This window comes from Erpetoichthys calabaricus, chromosome 1, assembly GCF_900747795.2.
Source record: "Erpetoichthys calabaricus chromosome 1, fErpCal1.3, whole genome shotgun sequence".
In the NCBI taxonomy this organism is placed as follows: domain Eukaryota; kingdom Metazoa; phylum Chordata; class Cladistia; order Polypteriformes; family Polypteridae; genus Erpetoichthys; species Erpetoichthys calabaricus.
This window is the reverse complement of record NC_041394.2, coordinates 308,218,918-308,237,960: the sequence shown is the minus strand read 5'-3', so window position 1 is coordinate 308,237,960 and position 19,043 is coordinate 308,218,918. Positions and strand designations below refer to the sequence as shown.

The 19,043-nt window shown below is 37.5% G+C and overlaps 1 protein-coding gene across 1 annotated transcript in view; it reads right to left on the bottom strand.

Annotated features, from left to right (window-relative positions):
- Positions 1-13,393, bottom strand: part of tmtc3 (transmembrane O-mannosyltransferase targeting cadherins 3) — a 124,060-nt gene extending 110,667 nt beyond the window's left edge. The window contains 1 exon segment of the mRNA XM_051931442.1: positions 13,264-13,393. The gene's annotated coding sequence lies outside the window, so the exon portion shown is untranslated.
- Between the last annotated feature and the right edge of the window lie 5,650 nt (positions 13,394-19,043).

The following is a 19,043-nucleotide window of genomic DNA, read 5'->3' as shown; positions in this document are numbered from 1 at the left end:
CAGCTGCTGTGCAGGCCTTCCAGGCAGCTGCTTCAGAGGAGATCACTGCACGTTGGTCAAGAGAGGTCACCTTAAAAGATGATGATCCAAACAAACTGATCATTGCAACTGCACTAGGCCCACGTTTTCGAAAGTTGAAATCCCTGAAACCAGAAGAGAGGTTCAGTGTTCAGAACAATATACAGGCTCTGGCCCTCCAGTCCATGAATGGGAGTATTACTCAAAACAACCAGCTTGCCACAGGGCACGAAGAAGAAACAGGACCAGATAATGAGGGTGCTTCCACACTGGTTGGATGTGACTCAGCAGACAGCGACAATGAGAACACTGAAGAAGATGCTCACGAACAACTGATCACTAATGAAGTAAGATTTATTTATGGAAATAAGAATAGTGCATATTAAACATGTCAATAATAAACATTTCAGATGTAGCCAGCTGGCTAATTTTAATCTATTATCCCATGCCAGGTGTTGATGTTCTTTGGAAAGCAGCCCATCTCAAAGACAGAAAATCCTCTGTCTTGGTGGAAGGTGAATGAGGCAAAGTATCCCATTCTTGCCTCATTGGCAAAATCATTCTTGTGTATTCCTGCTACCTCTATGAGCGTCTCTTGCCAGCAGCTGGGAACATTTGGTCAAAGAAGAGAGCCAGCCTCATACCAGAGCATGTTGAAATGCTCACGTTCCGGCACTGCAATCAGGAATATATGAACTGAATCTTTTATAAACTGTACATTATTGTTTTATTTTATTTAAATTGAAGCTTTATTTAAACTTTTGGACTTTAAGACACACCAGTGGCCATTTTTGCTTAAGTTAAATGCACTTTTTTGTTTAAAGACTATGTGCACTTTAGTTTGTATTGTTTAATGTATTTCTTTTTTATTGTGATGTTCACACTAATATAAAAACATCTGATTATTTTCAAATTCATATGTTTCACTGGTTGTTATTTTAATTTGATTATTATTAATTTTAATCATGTTAATGCAGAGACATCAGAGTGACATTCACAGGTGGCCAGAAGTGAGCAGATAAGGTATATAATCAAAAAAAAAATTGAACGATTGGTTGACTACCAAAATAATCATTAGTTGCAGCCCTACTGTGCAGCTCAGCAAAATTTTGGTTTTAGCATTAAAAAGGTACTGTATGTACATCTTAAAAAAATACTAGGTTCCTTCGTTCCTTCCATGTCCTCAGATGAAAGACTGATGACCATGCTGCTGACCTTGTCTCATTAGACCGGGAAAAGCCACATGCAAGATATACTGAATGCTGCCTATAAAAGTTTTCTTCAATGTACATGTTTCCTTTCACTTCAAATTACTGCAGATTTCTAAGATTTTTTTAGCAGAACTGTTCAGAAAGAGCTAATTTTAGTGTTGCAGAGGATTTCTGATGGATTATTAATGAGGAATTAGGTAGTAACCTACTGATTAAACTATCTAGAAGTTTGCTTTTAAAAAGGTGAAAAATTGCTGATGAACATAAAGAATTAAAAGTGAATGAATGGATTCATGCACATACATGTCAGCCCTGCTTGTCAACATTTTTATAACTAATACATGTTTAAATGCGATGATGGCAAAAACTAGAACCGGGAATAAAAAAAAAAAAAAGCTCATTGTACACTCACTGTCCCATCAAAATAAAGTGTGAAGCAATAGCAAAGTCAGTGCAAGGAAACCAGTGCAAACATATAACATAATTTGTAAATTGCTATTTAATATTCCAGGGCAAGTCAAAAATTATCCACACTCTGGCTGTAGAATTTATTTTAATGAACTTTTAGAAAAGGCAAATGCATAATTTTTCGAAATAATCACTCTGCTTTTCAATAAACTTTGTCCATCTGTTAAGAGGCTGTTTTAGGCTGAGCTGCAAGCCAGTAACACATCACTGTCTTCACTGCTTTATCAGACGTGAATCTTCGTCCTCGTAGGGCTTCTTTCAGGGGACCAAACAGGTGATAATCCAATGGGGCAAGATCAGGACAATAGGGAGGATGTTGTAACACCTCAAAACAAAGTTTTTGCAGAGTGTCAATAGTGTTGGCAAAGGTGTGCGGGCATGCATTGTCATGCAAGAACATAATGCCCTTGGATAACAGTACACTTTGTCCGAAGTTTAGGCTTTAGCCTGAAAATGTTCCAATATTGGCCCTTGAGGAATCCCACAAACTAAGCATCAATTTTCCAGCTGATGGTTGACTTTTGAACTTTTTCTTGGTCGGCAATTGAGGATGTTTCCAATCCAAACTCTGCCGTTTACCCTCAGGTTCATAGTGATGAATCCATGTCTCGTCACCAATAATGATTATTTTTAAGAAACCTACACCTTCCTTAGAGTAGCGATACAAATTTTGTTTGCAGATATCCAAACGCTTTTGCTTGTGCTCTTCTCTGTGTTGTTTCGGTATTCATCTCACACAAACTTTTCGAAACCCAAGTCTGTCATGAATTATTGCATAGACAGAGCCATGGTAGATTTGCAAATGTTTTGGCAAATCATCTACCGTTCACACCTGCACAGCTGTGACCTCGTAGGGAAAGTGCTGAAAAAACAGTGCTGCCAACAGAAGTTAACATAACCGGAGTGTGGATAATTTTTGACTCACCCTTGTACTTAAGTAATAAAGTTATCCAACACTTGTACTGTCCATGTGAAAAAGTAATTTTGTTGCTCTATCAAAAAGCAACTAAAATTGATAGTCTCAGCTGACTGAACACTGCCAGATTTGCCTGCAGCCAGCCCTGCTTAATCTAAACCTCACCATATGTGGACTCTTCCCATACGAGTGTAGTAGTTACTAGGGATGCACGATAATATCGGATTTATATTTGTATCGGCAGATAATGGGTTAAAATAATTTTATCGGCATCGGACCGATGACTAAATTGGACCGATAATTCATGACGCATTCACTGTGTTCCGGATGTGCCGGACGTTTAGGCGACGCTGGGCTACTGTGCGAAAATGTCTGCGGTGTGGAAGTTTGTCAAAGTGAGTGAGAGTGACATAAAATATGCCATTTGCAACACTTGTTTGACTAATGTTTTGCGTGGAGGGACCAAAGTGCGAAATTTCAATACCACCAACTTAATTACACACTTGAAGACACGCCATCCCGACAAATATACAGAATTCCTCAGAGCAAAAGAGGAGAATCCTGCGCCACCACGCACAAAATCAAAAACTGCTGTTAATCAACGTGTTGATCAGTTACTTGAAAAATCAAAGAAATTTGATAAAGACAACCCTAAAGCTAAAACAATTACTGCAAAGGTGATGGAATTTATTGCTCTGGACGATCAGCCATTTTCTGTTGTCGAAGATACAGGATTTCGAAGGCTGCTTGAGTATCTCGAGCCCCATTACCAGATACCCAGTCGCCGTTATTTTTCGGACATAGCGCTTCCAGAGTTGCATAAAATTGTGGAAAGTCATGTGCACACACTCCTTGCTGAAGATGTCACAGCCATAAGCTTTACCACTGATATATGGACATCTGATATGAGTGCTATTAGTATGCTTAGTTTAACTGCTCAGTGGATCGACCGCAAGTTTGAATTGCAGAAAGCAATCTTGCACGCCCAAGAATGCTCCGGATCACACACGGGTGCTGCACTCTCTGTAGCTTTTAAAAGAATGTTTGAAACATGGAAAATACCCAAAGAGAATGTTCATGTAGTATTACGAGACAATGCACGCAACATTGCAAAGGCTATGAAGGAATGCGGGATCCCAAGTTTGCCATGTATGGCTCATACTTTACAGCTTGCCGTGAACGATGGCGTACTATCCCAGCGCAGTGTCTCTGATACAATAGCGATCGGCAGAAAAATAGTCGGTCACTTTAAGCATTCACAATTAGCCAACTCGCGTCTCAAAACTATACAAACTGAACTTGGTATGCAGCCGAAAATGCTTCAGCAAGATGTTTCGACTAGATGGAGCAGCACATTCTATATGCTGCAAAGCTTGCTGGAGCTGAAAAGAGCCCTTGGGGCTTATGCCTCCGATTTTGAGTTACCTGCAACTCTAACGCCTAATCAGTGGGGTTTGATCGAGAACATAATCACACTCCTTGCTCCATTTGAACAACTGACAAAAGAAATTTGCCAGTCTGAAGCCTTGGCTTCTAACGTTATTCCCTCAATTAATGCCTTAAAACGACTGTTGACTAAAAGTGCTCATACTGACTTCGGAGTCAAAACCAGTAAAAGCGCTCTCTTGGAGGCTGTAAACAATCGTTTCATTGAGATTTACAAAGAATCCATGTACTGTGTTGCCACTATTGTAGACCCGAGATACAAAGACTGCTATTTCGATGCAGATGTAAAATCACTGGCATTCAAAATGTTGCAAGCTCAGGTGGAACTTGCATCGAACGAAATGCAGACGACTGAATCACAGATAGATGGTCCACAAAAGAAAAGGGCCAAGAGAAATGACGAAGTGGCTTGCACGCTCTTCGAAATGTACAACGAAATTCTTGAAGAGAACACATTGATGCCTCGGGAAAACAGCCAGATGACAACAGAGGTGAGTTAAAAAAAAAGCTCTGTGGAGATCTTTACAACATTGTTTTAAGTAAATAACATGGGCTGTCGGATATAATATCACTATTCTAACATAATTCGAATGTATACAAAATCTTGGAAGGCAAGAAAGAAAAACGGCAATCGAATGTAAAAAGAGCGGTTGTTGGTTTTACCTCGCACTAACTTTGGCTTCATGTTACTTAAGACGTGCTGGACACTTTTGTGGGATTTTACAGATCTGTTTTTGCACGTAAGTTTTTAGGATCAGTCTATGCGTATTTCTAAATTGTTAACCCATATTGTTATTAGTCATTAGTTAAACGGTCGGCATCTTCTGTGTTAAACACAACCATTTTAAAGATTGCTAGTTTTCATCAAGCGACTGAGCCAACTATAGCCTATGCTTCTTTGCTTCATATTGTTGTTCGGTGCGTGTTAACTAAATAGTTTCATAAATAAACAAACTCGTTTTACATTTTTTTGTTACTTTGAAAAATGCTGTCTGCTAATAATTGATTATAATACTTTGTTGAGGTCTTTCAAGTATTTTGTGTAACATTTAATACACTTGTTTCATTTGTAAAACACTTAAAGGGTCACAATGCTTCAGTTTATTTACTGTAAAAAATAGACAAAGGGATATAAGGTCCTCTGGCCTCTAGGAAAAAAAGAAAAAAAATGACTGCATTTACTTTGTTTGAGCAATCACTGACAATTTTGTTTGTTTTTCTTTTGAACGTTGTCTTTAGAAAGTGCCAGTGCGGTTTGTGTCTTACTTCTCTTTGCGTTGCTTTTTGTGGGACAGCCAATCACATTCATGGAAGACACTGTTTTCAACTGAGTCTCTTAAGCAATAATGAGCAACTTGTAAGCAGATCATGATCATGCCCAATGCGTCGATCGTGTTGCATTCAAAAAAAAATTTTTTTTAAACGTTAGTCTATCATATATCCTCCCTATGGCATCTGCCACTTGATTGACATACAGGGCGGCCAGTCTGAGATCTCTTTTCTTCTAACACACTAGTCATCCCGCACTCACGATCAAACGCGCGAGCTACTGCAAAACTCCGGCTGTTGATCTAGTTAGCCTTCCAATTTATATCGACTAAAGAAGGGATTTTTAAAAAAAAAATTTGTTTGGGCAGGGTATGGGCTGGATGTGGAATTGGAAGAGGATTTTTTACTCACAATGTCACAATCGAAGTGCGTTTGTCTGATATGTCAATCTATCATTGCTATTCCAAACAAGGAAAATGTGGAAAGGCACTTTCGGACTGTTCATAAAAAATACGAAACTGACTTCCTTCCGAAAAGCGATCCGAGAAAGAGAAAGGAGAGGGAACTAAAATCGCTGTTAATCGGACAGCCGTCATTTTTCACATTCAGCTGAAGTCTGAGGCTCATGGACAGTTTTGGAACTTACTCACAGAGAAAAAGTTCCCAAAAATGAGGAAATGTGCTGCCTCCTTGACTGCATTATTCGGCTCCACTTATTTATGCGAGTCAGCCTTTTCCCATGTGAAGATTATTAAATCCAAGTACTGTAGTGACCATAAATGTATTGAATTGTTATTGTGCCATAAGGGTTATTCAGTTATGCAAGGTATGACAACATATATTTTATGTATAATGTATACTCAGTATATATATATATATATATATATATATATATATATATATATACACAGTGGTGTGAAAAACTATTTGCCCCCTTCCTGATTTCTTATTCTTTTGCATGTTTGTCACACAAAATGTTTCTGATCATCAAACACATTTAACCATTAGTCAAATATAACACAAGTAAACACAAAATGCAGTTTGTAAATGGTGGTTTTTATTATTTAGGGAGAAAAAAAAATCCAAACCTACATGGCCCTGTGTGAAAAAGTAATTGCCCCCTGAACCTAATAACTGGTTGGGCCACCCTTAGCAGCAATAACTGCAATCAAGCGTTTGCGATAACTTGCAATGAGTCTGTTACAGCGCTCTGGAGGAATTTTGGCCCACTCATCTTTGCAAAATTGTTGTAATTCAGCTTTATTTGAGAGTTTTCTAGCATGAACCGCCTTTTTAAGGTCATGCCATAGCATCTCAATTGGATTCAGGTCAGGACTTTGACTAGGCCACTCCAAAGTCTTCATTTTGTTTTTCTTCAGCCATTCAGAGGTGGATTTGCTGGTGTGTTTTGGGTCATTGTCCTGTTGCAGCACCCAAGATCGCTTCAGCTTGAGTTGACGAACAGATGGCCGGACATTCTCCTTCAGGATTTTTTGGTAGGCAGTAGAATTCATGGTTCCATCTATCACAGCAAGCCTTCCAGGTCCTGAAGCAGCAAAACAACCCCAGACCATCACACTACCACCACCATATTTTACTGTTGGTATGATGTTCTTTTTCTGAAATGCTGTGTTCCTTTTACGCCAGATGTAACGGGACATTTGCCTTCCAAAAAGTTCAACTTTTGTCTCATCAGTCCACAAGGTATTTTCCCAAAAGTCTTGGCAATCATTGAGATGTTTCTTAGCAAAATTGAGACGAGCCCTAATGTTCTTTTTGCTTAACAGTGGTTTGCGTCTTGGACATCTGCCATGCAGGCCGTTTTTGCCCAGTCTCTTTCTTATGGTGGAGTCGTGAACACTGACCTTAATTGAGGCAAGTGAGGCCTGCAGTTCTTTAGACATTGTCCTGGGGTCTTTTGTGACCTCTCGGATGAGTCGTCTCTGCGCTCTTGGGGTAATTTTGGTCGGCCGGCCACTCCTGGGAAGGTTCACCACTGTTCCATGTTTTTGCCATTTGTGCATAATGGCTCTCACTGTGGTTCGCTGGAATCCCAAAGCTTTAGAAATGGCTTTATAACCTTTACCAGACTGATAGATCTCAATTACTTCTGTTCTCATTTGTTCCTGAATTTCTTTGGATCTTGGCATGATGTCTAGCTTTTGAGGTGCTTTTGGTCTACTCCTCTGTGTCAGGCAGCTCCTATTTAAGTGATTTCTTGATTGAAACAGGTGTGGCAGTAATCAGGCCTGGGGGTGGCTACGGAAATTGAACTCAGGTGTGATACACCACAGTTAGGTTATTTTTTAACAAGGGGGCAATTACTTTTTCACACAGGGCCATGTAGGTTTGGATTTTTTTTCTCCCTAAATAATAAAAACCATCATTTAAAAACTGCATTTTGTGTTTACTTGTGTTATATTTGACTAATGGTTAAATGTGTTTGATGATCAGAAACATTTTGTGTGACAAACATGCAAAAGAATAAGAAATCAGGAAGGGGGCAAATAGTTTTTCACACCACTGTATATATATATATATATATATATATATATATATATATATATATATATATATATATATATAATTTTTAATGTAGGTAGATCATTTCGATCTGGTCATTTTAAAAGTAGCTCGCAAGCCGAAAAAGTGTGGACACCCCTGATCTACAGTGAAAAGCAAAAATATTAATAATAAAATGTTTCAAAAAACAGCAAATACAATACAGACATGCATTCAATTCAAATGCCATATACTTTTTTTTATTGTAAGGATTCTAATCTTAATCTGACAGCCCTGGCAAAAGCCAAAATGCAGATCTATCTTTTAGATATGAAAGATGACACAGAATATAATATTGTATATGTATGCATGCTACTTGGCAGGTGCAGGGATTTCTTTCTGAAGCACCAATCCCGAGGAATGAAAATCCACTGAAATATTGGAACAACAACTGGAGTCGGTTTCCTACCATTGCCAAAGTAGCACGCAAGTTCCTGTCAGCCCGATGTACTAGCGTGGATAGCGAGAGATTATTCAGTTTGGCTTCTAATGTGATCAACGAAAAGAGAAACAGAATTTCCTGTGGCAAGGCAGAGATGCTCTTGTTCGTTAAGAAAAACCTCCCCATCATGCTTAAAAAATAGAAAAGAATGATAAGCCTCCAGAAAAAAAAAGTTACTTATTTCTTTACTGTTGTACGCTTTTCTGATTTTTAAAATTATAGATTGGTTAGATTTATTCCATCAAAAAAGAAAGAAAAAATGTTACGTGGTAAACTATTTAATACTGCAGACTGTAAAACAAAGGATCAGATAGCCAGTCAAATGTGATTGAGCAGAAGCCATTTTAATGATTGTAAATAATCTGCAAAAGTTGTTATTCTTAAGTTGTATTGCTTATTTCATTGTAATTGTACATTTTACCATTTTTTTTCAGTTTTCATTTTTTCGATTATTGTTGAATTTGTTGTATTTGTTCCATCAAAAAGAAAGAGAAAAGTTATTTAAAGCAAAAACCTGTAGAACTGTTACCCATATAACCAACAGGTAGCCAGCTAAATGTGGCAGATATCATTTGTTTTTAATGATTGAATGTGGTGTGCAAAATTGTTATACAAATAAATGTTCACTTTGTCTGTAATTCTTGTCCAGACAGATCAAGTCTAATTTTTCTCTGTATCTTATAAATATGTATATCGGCATCGGCAGATAAGTACATAGACATTATCGGATATCGGCATCGGCCCAAAATTCCCATATCGGTGCATCCCTAGTAGTTACCATAACGTTTCAACGTAAATATTATGCCTTGATCAAAAGGCAAAGAGATGGAAAAAGCAGTAGAAAGTTATTAATCAAGAAACAGTTATAAAGCCATTACTAAGTCTTTGTAAATCCACCAAATTACTGTGAGAGCCAGGTTTTCCAAATGGAGAACATTTGGAAGTGGTAAATTTGTCAAAGAAAAACTGGTCTGCCAAAACTACACTGAGGCACAGTGAGTGCCTCAGTTACAAACGCCTGGAGTTACAAAGGATCCGTGAACAACATTTGATAAAACTGAAAGCCTTCTGTGCCTCAGCTAAGTTCAGTGTTAATGACTCTGCAATCAGAAAGAGACCAAGTAAGATACATGAAAGAGTACCAAGGTGAAAACCTATTTTATCCAAAAGTAAACTCAGCACTCACCAATCTCAAGACTTTTGAATAATGTTCTATAAGCAGACAAGTCAAAAGTGTTCAACAGTAACATCATCACTACAATAAAACATAATGGTGGATGTGTGATGGTGTGGAGAATGCTTTGCTACCTCATGATCCGGAAGACTTGACATTAGTGATGGAACCATGAATTCTATATTTTACCAGAATAATCTTAAGAATAATGCCTATGTGAATTTCCCATTGGGATTAATAAAGTATCTATCTATCTATCTATCTATCTATCTATCTATCTATCTAGTCTATGATCTTAGGTATAATTGGGTCATTTATCAGGACAATGGCTCAAAACATAAAAACAAGTCTGAAACTAAATGGCTTAGAAGAAACAATATTCAAGTTTTCACGTAGCCCAGTCCTGACAAGAACCCAAAGGAGATGCCATGACAGTACCTGAAACAAGCAGAACACATCTGCAAACCAACCAATGTGTCTGAATTTTACCAGTTTTGCAGAGATTACATAAAACTTAATAGTTTTATAATAGCAATACAAATAACTGAAATCAAATTAAAGGAAGCATTTCATTACAATTATTGATGCTAAAGGTGTTGAAACCAAGTAATAAAACTATGGAGGGAATTAATTTTCACAATCGTGATAAGGGTCCTGGATAACCTTGCTTCTTGAATAAAGAAAGTAATTATTTAAAAACTATAGTGAGTGTTCACACAGGTTGCCTTTCTCTAATATTGCATTTTATCTAAACATCTGAGGCCATTCACTGTGCAAAATATGCAAAAACAGAGGATAATAGGTAAAGGGAAAAACATTTTGACTACGTCCCAAATAGACTTAGGTAAGAACTAAAAAAAGACACATTTGGAGCAAAAGCTATTAAAATGGGAACAAGTTTTAGAAACAGGTTCTTATTGTAAAAGAAAGTTGCTTATTATGCACAATATGCACAAACAATGTTGGCCAAATGTCTAGAGTGTGAAATAAGCACATAATCCGTAAATTATAAAATTTGAGGATCTTCTTATTTCCAAATATTTATTGTTAAAAACAGTTAGTGTGCTCAAGTTTTAGAATTGACAGCATTAAGCAAATCTATCCAATACATGCATCCAAATATTTCCAGGACCTGCTTTATCTGTAAAAAAATGTCTCCAGCTGCCTACACCAGAATGAACAGTACAGACACAGGTGTAAATGACATAATACAAAGAAGCAGCAACTGCTTTGATATAAAATTCACTTGTGTGCCAATTATTAAAAAAAGGCTTAAATTTAAAGAACATACGTTAATGCAGAACACAAAAATTGTTGCTACATTCCACTAAAAATGTAGCAATTTTGTATATTTTTTATATACCCATTTTATAATTCCTGGATTGACCCCCCCCCCCCCCCCCCAAAAAACAAACAAACTGGGAAATGAAAGCTTGTTTAATTAAGGCAGGAGTCTGGTTGAAAGTGAAAGGCAGCTGGAATGAACACTTGCAATTAAGGTGGTCAGCAAAACTGAATTTGAGGACCACTCAGTTAAGCCTTTAATTACTGTACTAGTTAGCACACAAACGAATGTAACATTAAAGCAGCTGCTCTACTGTAACATTCATTGTCATTTGCACCCGTGTCTGAACTGGTCATCAATAATTATCAGTATTTGGATACAGTTTAAAGAGTAAACTCCAAAGAAATAAGGTGAATTGAAATAAAATGGTAAAAGAAACTTAAGTGTGTAAAACCATGATGAAGAAAACATTTCCAAATTTCTTTTAAATGAAAATATCATACTAGATCACTTTTCTGAATTCACAATAAGAAAAAAAAAAAAAAAAATCGGGAGTGGTCTCGCCTAGACTTTCTCGTATACACAGATATGGGGATGGATATTTAGAAGTAAACCGCAAGACAGTTATTATTTTTATATTATGTACATCAAAAAACCAACAGCAAATCAAATCAATAATATATTGAACAATTATTATAAAAGTAAAGTTGAACAAATCGGACTCTGCAGCTGCATGAATAAAAGGTAAAGTACCACTCCAGGTTAGCAGAAATAGCCCAAACGTTCATAGTTTTGTACCTAATACTTGTATGCAAAATTTGGTTGACCTAAGTGAAAGCGTACTCAAGTTATTGGGTTTACATATACATACACACACACACAAACAGAATTCCAAAAATGATATTTTCGGACTCAGGGAGGTCTAAAACGTCAAGAATCATTAAAATCTCGAAATAGATTTTTTGGCGAATTCCAATACTTTCCCTATACTGTACTTCGTATACGAGAAAGGGAGGTCTAAAACGCTGAAATTCATGAAAATCTAGTGTGCACATCATGTCACCATGTTATCAGAGAAACAACAACATTACTTCAAAGAACATATCAGCGGGTGAGTGCTTTCTAATTTTCAGGACATCTACACCAAATGATGAGATACCAGCTATCCTAACAATGCCCCATGTTGCGATCTGGAAAATGGTACTGCTGCCTGAAGTCCAGTTCAGAGACAAATGGGAACGTTTTTCCGCAGTCTATCCGCATCTTGAATAAAGAAAGTGTCTGTAACCACATAATGCCCTATTGTTGATTTTCTTATATGGAGTTATTTTTTATTTATTGTTTGTCACATATTTTGTAGTTCTGGTTTAATGCATATTATTGCATTCATTTAGCATAGCTATTGCTTTGATATTTGTAAAGTTGTGTGTTACTGTTTATTTCCTGTTGTATTCTTCTTTATAGCAGTCTTGGACTTTAGCAACTAAGCATTTCACTACATGTTGTAGTGTGTATAATTCTACTGTATGTGACAAATAAAACTTTAATGGATGTTTAGGTTCATTGGGTCATATTATCACTTGCACACGGTACAGTGAAATTCTTACTTAGGTCTTAAATCAACATGCAATCGCGCATTTTAAAATACAACACTGGATTTTTTAATATATATAACCTAATAATTATCTGATATCCACAGTCTGCGTGCCTCATTCCACTTCAAGGTAGTCAGAGTAGGGATTTATCACGACAGCGCCTAAGGCAAGGCAAAATCAATCCCAGTCTAGGTCTCACTCACGCTCACACACACTCCCTTAATTACTCACTCTTAAAATCAGTTATTTATGAATTCGCGAACTTTTTTTCCTCTCAATAGAACATTTCTTAAAATCAAGCACTTGGACAATAATACCGACGAAAACGTCAACCATGAGCGACTCTGTCCAGATAGTAATGCTATTTCTAATTGAAAATAAAAGTTTAACAATAGTTTACAAAGGCAATAAAGGCATTTAGTAACCACCAAATTGTCGGATCAATGATATTTAAAACCACCAAATTGTCGGATCAATGATACTTAAAACTATCGGGTATTTAATTCATGGTTCAGTTCATCTTAAACTGCTCGTTGAAAAATCTAAACAAAAGAACATACTCTGTGATTTAACTTAAATGTCATATGTGTCATGTGCTTTGAAAGCTTTAAGGAAAAACAAAATCCATTTAAGTTTTGGGAATCTCGATCTCCCATAAATAACAAGAGCTTGTTCTTATCAAACTTGATTCGGCCAAGCGATTATCTGTAGCCTAACTGCCACTCTTGCCAAAGCGTCGACTGTGCGACATGCCTCCCCGATTCAACACTTCACACGAAATACGTTTCATAAATGCTAAAAATGCACAATTAGACATAAAACCATCTGTGCACCTTTGCCGTACACCGATTTAAATTAATCCCGAACGGACACATACGTGCTTAGTGAGCTCTCTTCCTGCCTCCAACCCGTGTCAAGATGTACAGATTTACACCGACTTGGTGTCTCATTCGCTTCATTCCATGGAGTGCTTCCGTGTGACTTTACGAATGCAAACACAAAAACACCTGCGTACCTCCAGTGTTATTTTGATTAAACGCCTGCTCATGTGTACTATTTATCCTTCAATGGTCATTTTTGTGACTCTGTAGCCACAGGTAACTGCGGCGTGACATCATTTCCGGTGCGACGCCCATGCTCTTAAAGGCGCAGCGACTCTATGTACTCATGCGCAGAAGCAACCAATTATGATACGGCGTACGATAAACCCATGGCTAGCAACATTTTTTTTTAAACCTAGACAAAGTATTCTTACTTAAAAGAGTGTTCGATGTGGTGGTTAGTATTGTACTCCATAACTGGTTAAAGTGACGTGTCCAAAAATATTTAATTATACATGCACCTTTTACATTCTTAATTTATTCACTATAATCTCATGACGAATCTTAGTCTATTCTAACAACTAAAGTGGCAACATACTGTAATAACCAGTCCTGGTAGAACTGATAGAGCACACTTACAACTGACCATTTAAACTAATCAAATTACATAATATGTACATCTGTGGCCAGTGGCGTTTTTGAAATAAAAATTCAGGTGGGGCAAAACATTTTCATTATCAGATGTTGCCCTCAATCAGAGGGTTGAACGGCATAGCTCTCCATATCTTACTCGGTTTTCAGCTAGCCTCTTTATTTCTCTATAGTTTTCTACTCTTGATCTTTCCCTGATGTAATCTAGCCAGCTTCTCCTTGATCTCCATTTGCTTTTTTTATTGTCCATGCTTGCCTGTAAGATATTCAAAGCTTGACCTCCCCTCATCACATACCCAGCATACTTAATCGCTCTTTGTGTTGAATCTATTTGTAGATAGTTCATTCTGAGTAATACTTCTTAATTAGTTATTTTGTTTTTCCACTTTATTTGTAGAATTCTTTTGTTTCATTGTTTGAAAGTGTCAATTTTCATTTTCAGATCTTTACTCACTGTTCATGTTTCACACCCATAGCCCAGAATTTAGAAAATGTAACCAAGCAAATTTATTTTTCTAGATCAACTTTTAAACCTCCTTTCATTAGTTGTTTGTTTTCAAAAAGAGTTTTGGCCATTCTTACCCATGTTCTTACTTCTTTAGTACATTTCACAATTTCTGTTATCCAGCTTCCCACATATTTGTACTCTTTAACTTAAGGATACTTTACATAACTAATAATTTCAGTTCCTTTTTTGCTAATGACTAATGAGACTTGCAGGTCAATGCACCATTTGCATTGCAGATAATCAAACAATAGGATGTTGGTGCCTGGTCTGTGTTAATTGGCATCAGATTACTGTGATATTCTTTGACAGTATCAACTAACAATATACAGCCACATAGCTTTAAATGTTAAGAAAACTGAGAGCTTCACAACCACTGTCTAAACTGAATCAGCAGCACCTAAAGTTTAGAATCAAATGACCTTCAGGTGCAAAAAAACAAGGCACAATAATTTGTCAAAGATTACAATACAAGTAAGCTGCATGCTAATTCAGCAAAAACTGAATTGCCTAGGAAGATCTGAAATATATAGCTGGGGACAGGCAGGTCTGGGCTGACCTGCATGGACTGCTGTTACCAGGAAAAAGTTGTTAAGAAAATGAGATGAGATGAGTAAATGTGAATATCATGTTTTGTAACTATAGTATAGTATTTTTTAGCATTAGCATATAAAACAAAAACAGTAACAATCTGAGTACTGAGCCACAATATTAAAGTTCAGAATGCAAATGACAGAATACTATCATTACATTTCTTGATATATCCAAACAATGTTTTAAGTATGAGCCCTGCATATTTTTCAATCCTGTGTAATAGAATAGAGTTGCCAATAGTGTCAAAAATACTTGCAAGATATTACAATGTCATTGACAAAAAGCTAATGCTGTTTATGTACTACAGTATGACCAATACAAAAGCCAGACTGACAATTTTCATTTAACTAACAATGGGAAAGGTGAGTTTGAAGTTGTGTGGCAATGAATTTTTCAAGCACTTGTGGTGCATTAGGAAGTATGCCAGTAAATAAAAATCTGTTGATAATATTAAGGCTAAAGCTCTGCAAGATCACTAATTGAGTTTTTAACTAAATGTACTGGGACACCTAGCAGCTTTCATATTGGAAATTAAAAGTATAATTTTTTTGTACTGTTATTAAATTAAAATCACTAAGGCTATGTCCACAAGATGAAACAGAGCTTAATATCTTAATACATTTCTAAAATAACTTTGATATCTAAAATTATCAAATTCATTATTAAAATATTTCATAACATTTATGCAGATAATTCATGCATTTTTAAACAGAATTAGCAAATACAAAGTATACTTCAATATATATAATATATATACTGTATTATAATGCTGTTGAAATCATTGTTTTTAGCTTTCTGTTAATTCAAAATGGTGATATAAGAATCCCTACTAGAACTAGGACACAAGACTACATAGTTTGAGTAACTTAAGTAATTTGGTGTTTTACTGGCTTTGAGTTACATTTACAGTTACAAGAACTGAAGGCAGGAACAGACAACGGCAGGAATTTCCACTTCTCACGATACATTACCGCAAGACCTCCTCCCCGGGGGAGTGGATTCGTTAAGTTGGGAAAAGTCATGAGGTTGTTGCCATGTCTCAGTTAGACAGAAAAAGTCAAACTTACAATCAGTGAGGAGATCATAGATGAGAGGCCCCTTGTTCGTAAGTGAGTGGATGTTCAGCAGACCAAAGTTGACAATGGCGTTATCGCATTTAGCAATGGTATTAGCCGACCGGGCTAGGCTGGCTAACACACTGTGGTCAGCGACTCTGCCTAAATTATGTGGTGGACGTCGAGAACTGGACCAGATGGAGTTTATTCTTGTCCAACTGTCAGCTTGGATACTTCGGCGGGACTCGCGGTGGATTATCTCCGACGGGGGAGGAATACGATGTCTGGGTGGAGATACAGCCCAGTCAGCGGAGGCTTGGACAGGTGGAAGTGCAGTCGGAGGAGCTCGGCTGCTGAGTACTGAAGCAGGCCTGTCGCAGGTAGGATAACGAGTGACAGGAGGGACCAAACAAACACTAACCAAATAAATATCCTACCAGTCCACATGTTAAGCGAAGACGCAGACAACTCAAATGTCTGGAGAACAAAGCCAGGTAAGTTTCAAAGTGGGGATAGGCTGAAAAATAGTCCAGACACAGCCAAATCAGCAGTCGAGCTAGAAATCAGTCTAGCATTAAATGACTGGAAAATAAAACTCAACGAATAAATCTGCCCAAAATGAAAATGAAAACAGTTGCTTAGTCCATTAGATTGTAATTTAATCGTAAAAAAAAGTTAAAAAAGATAAAAATATTAAAAAAATTAAAAAGTTACCGGCGAGCAGTGGCGACCAGTCACACCAGTGTTCGCTCAACCGGAAGTGCAAAACAGACACTCCACTTCATCCAGGCAAAACCTCTTCATTGTTTTAAGATATCAGGCCTATCCCAGTTATATCATTAGCAAACTTGACAATGATGTTAGAGTCAGATGTGTAGAGTGAGTATAACAGTGAACTCAGAACACAGCCCTGTGGAGCCCCTGTGTTGAGATTGAAGGATGATGAAATGTGGCCACCTACTTGAAACACTTGGGGTCTGCCTGTCAGGAAATTAAAAATCTATCTGCACAATGAAGTGCTCAGACGCTGTTTCCTCAGGTTGATTATGAGCTTAGAGGAAACTGTTGTGTTAAATGCAGAACTATAGTCTATAAACAGAGTTCGCACATAATTCCCTTTCTTGTAATACAGGTGGGCCAGTACTGTATGAAGGATCATGGTGATCACATCCACTGTAGATCTGCAGGAGTAATATGCAAACTGTAATGGATCCAGTTCTTTTGGCAGAGAAAGGCATATGTGATATTTGACTAGCCTATTGAAGCCTTTGATTGATTTAGGCATTAGTTCAATGGGATATTATATTATTAAATATTACAGTGAACATGGGTGCAAGCTGATCTGCACAGATCTTAATTATATGCACATCTGGTTTGATCCAGTACTCAATGAAGAATGCTAAATTGAAATGAATGATAACACTAACTGACTAAGCAACACAGGAGAAAACAGACAATTTAGACCATACAGGCTTCACAAGTTCTCAGCCAATACATAACTATAACATCCATCCATCCATCCATTTTCCAACCCGCTGAATCCGAACACAGGGTCACGGGGGTCTGCTGGAGCCAATCCCAGCCAACACAGGGCACAAGGCAGGAACCAATCCCGGGCAGGGTGCCAACCCACCGCAGGACACACACAAACACACCAAGCACACACTAGGGCCAATTTAGAATCACCAATCCACCTAAGCTGCATGTCTTTGGACTGTGGGAGGAAACCGGAGCGCCCGGAGGAAACCCACGCAGACACGGGGAGAACATGCAAACTCCACGCAGGGAGGACCCGGGAAGCGAATCCAGGTCCCCAGGTCTCCCAACTGCGAGGCAGCAGCGCTACCCACTGCGCCACCGTGCCGCCCTAACTATAATATGACTACCATATAATACAACAAAAAAAGAAAAAAAAAATAGGGTCAACAGGTATACTATCATGATGGGTCTTTCAAGCAGTGACTCTCTGATTTTCTGTTTATAATTAATTTTGATTTCATTTTGACTTTATAGTGTTATTTGTATTGATCAGTGTCAACAGTTTCCAATATATTGTTGTTCCATTGGTGTAACACAATTAAATGTGAAAAAAGTTATTATAAATTTGTGTGTGTGTGTTTGTATTTGCTCTGTGGTTTACTGAACACGATAAAAGGGCTAATGAAAATGGGAATGTCCAAATCTGGAGACAAGACTGACAATTTGATTAGCTGCTTAATGTCAAGAGAGCAAAAAGGTCATCTTTGGCTTTCACAACAACACAAACTAGTTGTTAACCTTTGTAAAAATGAATGAGGTTGTTAGAATATGACAAGTTTCATGTACAGTACCTTAAATATTACAATGATAATTAAGTAGAATGTTTTGATGATAATTACTCATAAAGGACCTAAGCCTTCATTTTATTTGCATATGCTTATGTTACTCAAGTGTGAATACACAAATAATGATACTGGAATAGAAAAGGGTCACACAATTTTAAGTTTGAATTGATTTGTGTGGTTCATAAATACTAAAGTGAATCAAAATGCACACAAATTAAATATTCTTGTTAAATAAGGATCACTTAATGTCATCAGTCCATCCATTCATCCAACCATATATCCATCCAGCAAATAAACATCAAGGAAAAAAGAATTAAAACTTATGTAATGCATCCATTATATGAGTTTATATTAATCAAGCAAAGTGGAAGAGGCATAGAATGAAAGACCAGCATTGTTTCTCTGAGTAGTTGTAATAACTGGAAACTTCTAGCAGCAATGTCAATCAACTCATTCTTTTTGGAATTAATGTTCTTGCGTGGGTTTCCTCCGGGCGCTCCGGTTTCCTCCCACAGTCCAAAGACATGCAGGTTAGGTGGATTGACGATTCTAAATTGGCCCTAGTGTGTGCTTGGTGTGTGGGTGTGTTTGTGTGTGTCCTGTGGTGGGTTGGCACCCTGCCCGGGATTGGTTCCTGCCTTGTGCCCTGTGTTGGCTGGGATTGGCTCCAGCAGACCCCCGTGACCCTGTGTTCGGATTCAGCGGGT